The following is a 13,566-nucleotide window of genomic DNA, read 5'->3' as shown; positions in this document are numbered from 1 at the left end:
TGGCAACATCTAGACTACATTTGGGGACTCGATGCAACTGAACGCATGTACATGGATATCATTAAGATAATGAAAGGATATCAATAATTCCTTCTCACACAGAAAGCATGCTGCGTGATGACAATTTGAGAACACACCCTGAGGCTGCTTTGACGTCTTAATGCAGCTGAGCTGATGAATTACATGATGAAGAAACATTTGCAATCTCACTTCGTGTTATTTCTTTGGTGGAGGTTATTGGGATTCTGAAGAAATGTGCTTTTGCTTTGGGATTAAAAAAATTAATCCATCCCCTGTTATGTTTTTGCTTTACATTTGACAATAGTCCTGCCTGCAACTTTGCTGGCATTTAATAAAGATGAAGCAATGCTTTTGCTAGCTGAACTGGACGGCCTTTCTCTCATCTGGATATAGAGATGAACCAGGAGTGCCCTGGGTGCAAACTGGAAATTATCCAGAGCAGTTATCCAAGACTAGGTTTGAATTTCCATACCTTGTCCTTAGGGAAAGGTCAGCACCCACTTCAACTAGTCATGGAATGATGGACTGGTTCTTCATTTCACAAGCATAGTGGAGGGCAGTCCGTCCTGACTGGAGAAAACCATAATACATATCCTTCAGGAATGAGTTGCATTCTTACCCTAATATGCTTCTCGCTAAGCACAAAATTTAAAAAGACCACTATAAACTCTTTCATACAAGCTCTTGAATTATCATCTATTTATACCCTTGGTCTATGGTTTCATCCACCTCTAGATTAACTATTGATTTATTGCTGGTATATCTATGCTATTCTACTCCAAAATGGCTCCAAGCACTGTACAACAAAATAGAAGTTAAAAATATCAAAACAAAATAGTGACAATTAATACATATTACAGAATATATGCAGTCCACAGTGGAAATACAACTGAGCATCTTCTTTGAATTATACAGTAAACTGTAACCAAGGTTGAATTCACATGGCCTGCGAACTGTTTTTGAGTTAGTGAGTTAGTTCACTTTGTATTACTTTCTGCAACAGTTTCAGAAATACTCTGGAGTTCTCCTGTGTTCCTCGATTGCCTTGAGATTTGGAAACTCATCTTATTCCATCATGGTCCTGAAGCAAGTACAAGATTACTTGCTTCAGGACAGAAGAGACAGACTAAAAGGTCTAGTCCTATATTATTCCGTACATACATTAGCTCACTGAAATAAAAATAAGGTCTGATCCTGATTTGAACAACCTTTCTGTGCCTATTGTGTGGTCTTAATTAGTGAGTTGGGACAGGTGAAACCCCAAAGTTCTGGAGGAAATAAATGATATTTGTGCCAGAGACGCTAGTATTTGATAAAGGGCTGAACTCTTCATGGCCTTTTCTGTTGGTTTTGTTTTTCAGTTTTAATGATGAACAAGCTATTGCATTTTTTTCAAGAATAATACCTGCAACCCAACTATATGGCCATGTAATAGGCTTCCTGGTGCATTTGGAAGACATTCTCTTCCTGCCTAATTGCTCTGGACAATACGTGTTAAATTTAAATATGCAACAGTTAAAATATAAATCGAATAGCACTTCCACACAGCTATCAGCCTCATACCTCAAACCTTCTGCAGGAATTTTGCACCGCTGCACAAGTGTCCTGACTGATATTCTTCTTTCCAACCCTGAGCCATTCAGTTGATAAGCAGAATGGCACAATAAATGGCGGCCAGCTAACATCCCATCTCACCCTCACTCTTCCCTTGCTGCTTTGCTTTGCTTGGTGAGGCAAAGCAAGCAAAAAACAACAGCTGAACAACGGGCATAGGGAATGGCAAAGTTGTGGAGAGTCAGGGAAAGGTGGCAAGAGGCTCTATTGCCTTTTCCCTCCTGGGAAAATCTCAGGAGCTGGGACAGGGTGGACATTTTCACTAGTGGGAGGTCAGCCATCTCACAGTTCCAGAGGAAATCCTGCCAGATTGCAGTAGGCTGGGGGAAGCCTGGGTTGTGAAAGGCTTTCCTCCTTCCATTAATCCCTGCTCCTTGAGTATAAGAACATCAGAACAGCCATAATGGATCTGGCTAAGACCATCTTAGCCAGTATTTTGTTCGTGACAATGGCCAGTCAGAAGCCTTTGGGGTGCTTTTAAGCAGATGGAGACATACCCCTTTCTCATCAGCTTCTGCTGTGATAGTCTTTGGAAATGTGAGGGAATGTCCAGGGACATGGAGGAGGAAGCAAAACCGCTACAGGAAGGAATTGGAGCATTGTAGATAAGGTTCCTTGGGCCTCTCAGAGCTTGACTGGAGCCACGCTGCCCCAACCCGGAGGTAATATTTCAGCCTAAAACTATTTGACCTCGATAGATCTCATCTACTTTGGCTGGCTTGGTCCCACACAGGAGGAGCAAAGAAGCAATTGATCCCATCTTCTCTCCATATAAGGGAAAGAGTGCATTTCTTAAAACCACAGGAATAAAAATGGTCATGTGCTGCTTCGTCCTTCATGGGCCCTTAGGAAAAGGAAGAGATTTTCTGTATCACATCCACCTACCACCCCAACTGTGAAATAGTTCTAGAATATAGGAGTAGATGCACTTACATCATCTGTAGCATTAACATCTGCACCAGCTCTAAGTAGCATCTTGATGAGGTTTTCATTCTGCTTACTTTTAGATACCTGTTTCACAGATTTTATGAGTAAGAAAGGAAGAACAGAAGATTATTGGAAAAATGGGTAACATCATCATACGAAGCAGTCCGCTAATGAAGACCTTTTCTTACACATTTATCCAAATAAAAACCTGCTGAGAAGGTATATGTACTCTTAAGCTTCCCAACACTAAGCATTATAAAAAAAAAAAAAAATTATAATGAGAAAATCTGATTTACTGCCTCACAAGTTCTAGGTCCCAAGAACCTGTGTGTTGCGCTAAGTGTGTTACACCCTTTCATAATGTGTTGCGGGATCATAGTCTTCATGGGATAGCTCATTGTGACTACGTACTAGGAAATTGCAGTTGGGTACATGGTGAGCGTGCATATCCATTGTGGTTATATGTGCCAATTAGCCAAGGGATACATTTTAATACTTAGGCAATTGAACAGTGCCTGAGAAGCAGCATTTGAGTGTTGGCTAATCCTTTTCTTAGGAACTCAAAAATGATTGGGGGGGAAAAATAGAACGTCATAGGAATTATGCAGATGAGCCAACCTCCCAGTCATATTGCCTGAAACAGCTTTTTCTAGCTTCTGGATGTTGTAACTTCCTATCTAGCTAGAAATTCTAGAAGCTGTAACCACCAGCACATCTAGAACACACCAGGCTGAAAGGCAATGGTAGAGAATCATATATTTAAATACTAATGCAGAAAACCCTCTTCCAGGAAAAGCTAGCATCACCTTACAGATAACATTAAAAGAGCTCCTGAACAAATTAGAATAAAAAGTGCTCCTGTAATCAATGGATACAGAAAATATGTGTAAACCTCTGAGGGTGTGCTTTGCTTCCAAGAAGATCTGAGCAAAACATCCTCGTGAGTCTGCTTTGCATGGCAATACGGCCCCTCACTTTCTTTGTTTTGCCTCCTCAGGATCCTCTCCAGTTGGAAGAGGCTTCTGTGCGTGCCCAGGAGCCTCTTCTAGTCTTAGAGAGAGCTGGATAATGCTAAGAAGACGCTCTGAGGAAATTCTAAATCTTAAGCTGGAAGAAGCCTTTGAAAGTATTCAGCTCCAGCAAGAAGCCTCTTTGGGTTTTGGCCAGTGACAGAATGAGAGATAAGAGACCCCAGGGGGGTCCCGGCAGACAAGATTGTAACCAACTGGCCAGCTCCCAAGAATCCGAGAAATCCCAATAAGAAAAGGTAGGAAGTCATTATCAAAGAATCCCTGCAACTGCTGGGTTTCAAAAGCAAGCTAGAGAGAGAGAGAGAGAAAAATCCCAACTTCTTTGAACCTCTTTCTCACTCTAGTCCTACGTATCAGACTACCTGGTTCTTTCTTTTGAGTGGACCGGCTTCTTCCCATCCCTTCTTTGTTTGTTCAGTGGTCAGAGGTGCTATCGTATTCCTTTTCAGTGATTGGGTGAGGACCAACTCACACACGGAGGTGATGTGACGCTCTTCATTGAGACAAATCACAGTTGCCTCTTTGCATCAGGGAAGAGAACCATGGTACCTCTAGAACCCAAAGCTCTGCATTGAGATTAACCTCTGATGTCTCCCACCAGCCTTATAAAAACATGTAACTACCACAAAGGTGATCAGACGAGAGAAAAAACAGGGGGTCGGAATATAATTGTTAGCACCATTTTGATACTAGCTTGACATGGAACTTACCATCAGGAGGTATCCTCGCAGCATAACAGGCATTAAAAGGATGATGAGTAAATAATCAAGGAAACCGAACCGTTTTTTGACAGCATAGTGCAGACAGGTTCTTTCTTTCTAAGAGAAAAGGAAGAGTTATCATTAAAATTAGGTGGGGTTTTGATGCCGTTCATCATTCAATCTACCATAAATGCTGTGTTAGTTTGAAAAGGTTTTCAATGCCTTCCCATAACAGAAATTGCCCTGGGGGTTTTCTTGGTTCCAGTAGAGTTTCACTCAGTTAAAAAGAAAGGAGTACCTAGGTCTAGCTGTTGAGAAAGTCTACCATCCTGGGATAAGCAAGTGACAAAGAATCTAGGAAAAACTAGTACCTATCTGAATTGTTACCATCCCGCAGCCTTCTTCTTTTTTCCTAATTCGCACATGAATAATGTATACATTATAATTTGCACATAGCTGAGGACATGGGTAATCGGTTTAGGGCAGTGCAATCCTTGCCCAACGCAGCTTGTATCTACTGACCAAGAAACTCTGGGAGCTGACCTGGTAAAGATTATTAATACCTCCCTGAGGGAGGGGAAGTTTCACTCTTTTTCAAAGAAGGCGTTTAGTAAACCTTCTCCAAGAAGTCCTCACTTGATCCCGCAGACAGTGTAATTACAGGTCAATTATCCATGCTTGACAAAGTAGTCAAAGGTGGTAGCTCCTTAGTTTCAGGCAGTTTGATGAAACAAATTATATTTCAAACTGGCTTTTAGGGCAGGCAATGGGGTTCAGACTGCCTTAGTCAGCTTGACGTATGATCCTCATTTGGGGAGAATGTGACTATGTTGGCTCTCCTAACAGCTTTCAGTACCATTGACCATGGTATCCACTTGGCACTTTTTGGAACTGGGGCACTCCTCTGCAATGGTTCTGCTCCACTCTTTCAAAAAGGATCCACGTGGTGTCACTTGGGAGGATGGAGGCTTTTTCTCCCTGATATTTTGAAACATACATATGAAACTGCTAGGAGATATCATCAGAGATTTGAGCTGAGTGTTATGATGACATTCAAAGCAACGTCTCTGTACCAGCATCATCAGGCAGTAATATAGTATTATTTAGTAATATATTATTTAATAATAAATCAAGGTGGCAGCCACAATTGGATAATTGATGTCCAACCCTCTTTTTGCAAGATTCATATACGTGATATGTACAGATTTTAATTTGATTTAATAGTAAATTTGTTAAAAAATATAATTACAATGATAAAAAACTAATACAAAGTAAAAAAAAATAGAAGGTGCAGAAAAGAAAAAGAAAATGGGGAAAAAATGGAAAAGAAAGAAAAATAAGAACATAGAAAAGAAAAAGAAATATATAAAGAAATGACTTCCCCTTTCATCACAACAAGTCTAAACAATTTTAGTAACTTATCACCTACTCTTAAAATACAGCAAATGGTCTCTTCTTCCCATAACCCATCTCTTATCTATAAACAAATCCTTAAAACCTCGTCATTTCAGTCCTGATCAGCAAAAGCTCATTAAGGGTTACCAGAGATAACAATATAGCTATTTTAACTTTCATGAAATAAATCAACTTTATCTTCCTTCCCTTTACTTTTAACAATCTTGAATTCCTTCAAATAATGTCCTAGAACTTGATTCCTTTCATTTTTTCTTTGTCTCGTCTCACAAAATTCTTCAAAGCTTTAACAAGCCTATTTTGTAAATCCGATATAGGAAAATTATCCAGATCACTCTCTTGGTTTGTTAATTTGTATATCCCTTTTAATTATTAAGAGATCAGCCATTTTCTTTTGTATGTTCAGAAACACACAATAGAGAAGAAAACATGAGAAAGTTGTCCTTTTATAATCTACTCTGCACTGATTGGGGCAGTTCCTATAAACAAGCTAATGGAAAATCTCCAGAGTTTTTTTTTTTTCTCTTTCCAGCGATCTTATTTTGTACTGCTAGAGTGTGATATTGCCTAACTAATCCACTACCTGAAAGTTTCTTTTGCTGGATTTCTTTCTCACTGGCAATTTTATGGTTATATTAATTTTAAAATGGCTTCCAAAAGACCCTATAGAAGTGCTTCTGCAGACTTTGGCTTTTTGAGGCAGATGTTTGATGACTTTTCAGCTAAAGTTATACAGACTATAGATGCTAGATTTGAAATGAGAGAACAAAAATTGGATAAAAAAATACAGAAGATGGACACTGTTGTAAAACAAGTTACTGACAAAGTACAAATAGTGGAAAATAGAATGGATGCTAAAGACGCTGAAATGGAAAAAGGATTGGATAATTTTGTTCTACTTGAACTTAAAGAGAACAGATTCTGTTTCAGATAAGAACAATTTCTGAAAGTGCTCAAGAGAATATCAGACAGCTAGTTGTGACTACTCTCTCCAATTTATTAAGTTGGGAAGAAGTCAGGATGGATCAAGAAGTCGACAAGGCGTATCGTATCAATTCACGTTTTGCAGCTGTCAGAAAACTTCCTAGAGATGTTATGGTTTACTTTTGAGACAGTCAACAAGAGAACAAGTATTACAGACTCACTGTGATTCTACAGTAAGGATTGCTAATACAGATATAATCGTACTAAAAGAAATACCAATTAGAATCTTGAGAAGAGAAAGGAGTACACCTTTTTGACAGAGATTTTAAAAAAGAGCAAGATTCCATTCCATTGGCATAAATTGAAAGGGGTAATCTTTACCTTCCAACAACAAAGATTCAATTAAATTCTGCCAGAAGGCCAAAGATTTCCTGGCAAGATATGGATCAGAATTACAACAAGAAACAGAGGGGAAGGCCTTGCAGAGTCAACAACAATTGGAGGAAGGGCTTGATGACCAGGTTGTTGAGACGGGTGCTACAGTTAAAGACTTTGATAAACTCTTTTCTTAATTATGGATTATAAATACTTAACGTGGAATATTAATGGTGCAAACCATTCCCAAAAAAGATGAAAAATCTTTCATTATTTGAGAAAATTAAGACAGGATATAATTTGTCAGCAGGAAATTCACATCAGAAAAAAAGATGTAAAAATACTTGATTTACAAAACTTTAAGTGAAGAATTTATATCAGTAAATATTTAAAAAATCTAATGGAGTTGTTTTACATATTAAGCCCTATTTGAAACCACAATTTTATTATCTGCTGAAAGAGGTAGATATGTTGCAGTTGAGACTGAGTTGCAAGGATGAAAGTAACTTTTGTAAACATCTGATGGATCAATTGTCACCTTTCACATAGGAAAATTGGTGTTTGATGGGAGATTGGAATGAAGTAACCTCGCCTCATATGAACAGGTCCTCCAGAAAGGGAACTACTTAACCAAGGGAGGCTACCTAAGTCTTTTTTTGACTTGATGGAAAACTTGACTCTGATAGACTCTTGGAGACAAAAAAATGGGAATGCCAAGGAATACACCTTTTTTTCAGAAAGACACAAATCTGTTTCTAGAATTGATATGATATGGATTTCAAAGACTTTGGCAAATAAGATTAGAAATATGGATATTTTACCAAAAACCTTTCCAGATCATAATCCAGTTACACTGATATTTAAGAAGAAAGCTACAACATTTAAGTGGAGATTAAATGATTCGACATTGCAAAAAGAATTAGTAGTAAAAGAATGTGGAAAAAAGCTAAATGAATACTTTACTAACAATTTGGATAGAGGATCAGATTTACAAATTGTTTGGGATGCCAGTAAAGCAGTGTTGAGGGGCCACTTCATCCAATATAACTGGAAACTTAAAAGGAAACATCAAGAAAAAATTCAAACTATTCTAAATGAAATAAAGAGAAAAGAAGATAGCTTACAAAAAATACCAACAGATACTGATATCTTGCACCAAATTAAGCTTCTACATCAGCAACTATATATTTTAACTATAAAAGAAATAGAGACAAAGTTAAAATAGACAAAACAAAAATACTTTCAATTTGCAAATAAACCAGGGAGATGGCTTGCATATAAACTAAGAAAGGAGAGAGACAAGGAAATGATAATGAAAATACAAGAAGAAAATACCTACTGATAATGTAAGATCCAAGTCTTTTCATAACTTTTTTTCAAATCTGTACAAAAGACCAGAAGTTTCATTAAATGATAGTGACGCACATCTAAAAAAACCCAAAATTTACCCAAACCCTCACGATCTCAAAAACAAATTATGAACAATCCTTTGACCACCTTTGAAATATCAGAGGCTATCAAAAAGGCTAAAATAGGGAAAGCCCCTGAACCAGATGGATTAATGAGTTCTTATTATAAATGTTTTGAAGATGAACTGTTATTACCATTTAAGTGGGTGATGAACTCTATTCTAGGGGGCTCAGCAATACCAGAGACGTGGAAGGAAGCTAATATAATGTTATTGCCAAAAGAGGGTCAAGATCCAACTATGACTAAAAACTACAGGCCAATCTCTTTGTTAAATAATGATTATAAGCTGTTCACATCAATATTAGCAGAGAGATTGAAAAAGATCTTATCAGACTTTATATATGAAGATCAGTGTGGCATCTTACCTAAAAGACAACTGAGAGACAATGTAAGAATTGTTCTAGATATCATATTTACAACATCATAATGAATAGCAAACAGCACTGATCTTTTTGGATGCAGAGAAAGCTTTTGATAATTTGAACTGGTTTTTCCTGTTTAAAGTTTTAGAAGATATAAGCGTTGTATAAATAAATAAATTAAATGGATTTCAGCAAGAATTTTCTGCAAAGGATTAAATTGATGTACACTTTCCAAAAGGCAAGTATTATTGTTAATGATGAATGTACAAAACCATGTGAGATACAAAAGGGGACAAGACAGAGTTGTCCCCTGTCACCTTTCCTTTTTATTTTAGTCTTGGACGTGTTAAATAGAGATACTAGACAAGATGTGGATATCTTCCAGTGGGCACCCTTTCAGTTGCTGCCCACGCTGGGTGAAGCATGATCCCCTTGCTTTCCCACCCTGCTTCCCACCATACTACACAGGTTTCCTTCCCTCTCTCACCTGTTTGAATTAAGCCAGAAAGTTATAGGGAGATTCTGCTCATTTTTCATAACCTAACCCTCTTTCAATTTCCTGTATGACTCCTTCTTTGTTTTCAGATCTTCACTAAGGTTTTTTGTGTAGCAACACTGGTTCCTTCTACTGTCTTCCATTTTTCCTCATTGGAATTATTGGAACTTGTGCTTTTAGTTTCTCCATCTTTAGGAACCCCTACCCATCTTGAGTATGATTCTTCTCATTAAGTATGTTTATCATTGCTCTGAGTTCATTAAAATAAGCTTTTTTTGAAATCTAAGGTGCATGTTTGATTATGCTCAGATTTAATTCTTCTTAAAACCAACAGCTCCTACTTTTGCTGCTACCTTCTCAACCAAGTCTTCCTTCCTGATTTATATCAAGCAAGAGTAGCTGATCCTTTCATGCTCTGCCCTCTGAAGGAGAATGGTGTTAGCAAAATAAATCAGGGATTTTCTGAAGTGATTATATGTGGCACAGTTTTTCTGCTAACAGAAGTCAGATTAATTAAAGTTTCACATCACTATAATTTCATGCCTCTTTGAAAGATCTGCAGTTTACTTTTGCAAGGAATCTTCTACTTGATTGGATGGGCATTAGTAGACACCAATAAAAATACTGCTTTTAATTGTTCCTCCACTTATTTTTATTTGGAGACTTTCTGCAGCATTGCCAAATTCTTTCAACCAAAACCCCTCCTCACTTTGTACTGGTGTTTTTCTTTAGAACAAGTGGCATTCAGTTACTATATTCTAATCTCGGGAGACATTCCACCAGGTATCTTTTACACCTTTTCAATCAGAAATGCCTTTCTCCACCAAGAGCTCAAGTCATGGTTTTTATTTCCCTTACTCTTAACATTAGATTATACTATAGATAAAGAACACTAGGAACTTGCTTATTTTAATGTCAGTGATTTAAGGGGCCCCATTTCAGCAACACTTTCCCTATTTTCTACAGTACACAAGCCATTATCTGAGATCCTTACTTTAGGACAGGGTTCCTCAACCTTGGCGACTTGAAGATGTGTGGACTACAACTCCCAGAATTCCCCAGCCAGCATGGTTGAAGTCCACACATTTTCTAGTCGCCAAGGTTGACAAACCCTGCTTTCGGAGGTTCATTTTTACCCCCATTACAGGATTCAGTTTAAAGCCTTTCTCATTGTTCTTACCCAGCTTTGGCCAAACACATTTGCAACCCATCTTGTACTGGTGGTCCATCATCTTGATAATTCAAACTATATTCCCAGAAACAAATATCTCCCCCACTGACACTATTGGTATAGCCACTCATTCACTTGAGATAGTGTTCTTTCTTGTCCTTTCTGGTCCTCTTCCATAAAGTGAAAGGATGGATGAGAATAATACCTGATCTCCAGGATTTCGAGTTTTCTTCCAGATTGTCAAAGACTGGTGATGCTGATATAGTTCCTGATATATTACAGGATCCTCCTATCCATCCTGATGTATTTCTTGCTACATCTGTAAGCGGGGACATGTCCTGTAACTTAAGTAATTGTCTTCAAAGCCGTTCCCTGCCACTTTTGTCTCTCTTAAGAACTTTGGTGGGATATGATTGGGCAGTTTGTTTTGAAATAAGCAGGGTAATAAGCATGGTTGTTAATTTTGGTCCTTTTTTTTCTTAACATTTGGTCTTTTTCTGTGAAGTGTCTTGTTTAGGATAAAACTCTATGAGATGTCGTGTTTTGATCTTTATTATCCCTCTAAACAAGTCTAAGGGTAATGAGCTGCCTGTTTGAATTCTAGACAGTATCCAAGGAACAGTTTTTGGCATATCAAGATTTTGAGATAGATGATATAGATAGAGAAATAGAGATAGATAGAGGTAGATAATAGATAGATAATTGATAATAGATAGATGATAGATCACATCACATACATATATGTGTGTGGGTATAAACTACTGTTTCTGAATTTATTTTAATTCTCTTTCTGGAAGTCCTCAGAAACAATACATTTCCTCATCTTAACACTTAGGATTTCGTACAGTTTCTCCCCAACCCACTTTTTTTGTGTAACTTACAGACTGTCTCTATGTTTAGGTAATAATGGTTTTTTTGTTGTCTTTGGATTTACCACACCACCACCCCTCTTTCTCCTTGAGGTAAGAAAGGAGGAAAGGTATACTGTATTTCATAATTCACGTGCTACACCCTTAATTTGAATATTCCAGCTATGAAGAGAAGGATTACCTCTCAGCACCATCACCAACCATCTTTCTATCCCTCCTTAGAGTAACAGCCTTCCAGTGTAATCAGCAATACCAGTAAAACAGTCTTACAAATTAAGAACAAGCAGAGCTGTCTCAATCCAATGCATGATAGTATTGCAGATATTCACATAGTATTCCTAAATTAACCCACTATCTCAATTGCAACAAAGGTGATAGGGCAGCCTCAAGTTCAGTAACATGTTTTTTCATACTATAGAGTCAGCTAATAAAAGCACACCCCCACCATCACCATCACCATCACCATCACCCCCACCATCACCATCACCATCACCATCACCATCACCATCACCCCCACCATCACCATCACCATCACCATCACCATCACCCCCACCATCACCATCACCATCACCATCACCATCACCATCACCCCCACCATCACCATCACCATCACCATCACCATCACCATCACCCCCACCCCCACCATCACCATCACCATCACCATCACCATCACCATCACCATCACCCCCACCATCACCATCACCATCACCATCACCATCACCCCCACCATCACCATCACCATCACCATCACCATCACCATCACCATCACCATCACCCCCACCATCACCATCACCATCACCATCACCATCACCATCACCATCACCCCCACCATCACCATCACCATCACCATCACCATCACCATCACCATCACCATCACCATCACGCCCACCATCACCATCACCATCACCCCCACCATCACCATCACCATCACCATCACCATCACCATCACCCCCACCATCACCATCACCATCACCATCACCATCAACATCACCCCCACCATCACCATCACCATCACCATCACCATCACCATCACCATCACCCCCACCATCACCATCACCATCACCATCACCATCACCATCACCCCCACCATCACCATCACCATCACCATCACCATCACCCCCACCATCACCATCACCATCACCATCACCATAACCATCACCATCACCATCACCATCACCCCCACCATCACCATCACCATCACCATCACCATCACCCCCACCATCACCATCACCATCACCATCACCCCCACCCCCACCATCACCATCACCATCACCATCACCATCACCATCACCCCCACCATCACCATCACCATCACCATCACCATCACCCCCACCATCACCATCACCATCACCCCCACCATCACCATCACCATCACCCCCACCATCACCATCACCATCACCCCCACCATCACCATCACCATCACCATCACCATCACCATCACCGCTGCAATATGGCTATCAAGCATCAGTGCAATCTCAGCCTAGGGTTCTGATCTGTAAGAGGAAATGCAATCCCATCCAGAACAGGTGTAGATCTAAGAGGGAAGAATCTGCCTATGGGAATAGGAGTAGGGCAAGGCAGCTGTTTAAGGAACATATATCCATATATCTCTTAGACAGCCTTACCAACCTGGTGCCTGCTAAATGTGCTGGACCATTGCCCATGTAGTTCTTTGGATCCTGGCCACCTGATTTTCCCACAAATAATTATAGCTCTACTTGGTCTGTGCTTTTAATTTATTCACTTGCAACACCCTTGTGCTGTATAAAAGTTTCCTCCTGTTGACGAATTCTTTTTGCCATTTTGGGAACTTGGGCTGAAAGAGCTTCAGGAGCACAAGAAGGACAACCAGCCATATCAGAGATTGAGGACCTTCCTTTAGTTGAGTAGTCTTTCTCATATTGTATTTCTTTCTTGTGGGTACGGGTGGGAAAAACACAGAAATTGTAGTTTTACTACTGAAGAGGGAAGCGTTTGGGTCAGCACATACTAAACCGCAGGAAACAGAACAGAACCTGGTCATCCTTTTCTTCTGATTTCTTAAAGAGTCACTATGAATTTGTTTATACAGCAAGGACAGTACTTGCTGTATAGCTTTCAAGATCTGGACATGAAAGCTATACAGAATCAGATCAGGTTAATAATTGGATGGGGAAACACCAGGATTATAGACTAGACTGAGTAGTCAAAAA

Source organism: Python bivittatus, unplaced genomic scaffold (genome assembly GCF_059951505.1).
Source record: "Python bivittatus isolate LINGU-HERP-01145 unplaced genomic scaffold, Pbiv_v1 ctg000780_np1212, whole genome shotgun sequence".
Taxonomy (NCBI): domain Eukaryota; kingdom Metazoa; phylum Chordata; class Lepidosauria; order Squamata; family Pythonidae; genus Python; species Python bivittatus.
This window is presented reverse-complemented; position numbering follows the sequence as displayed.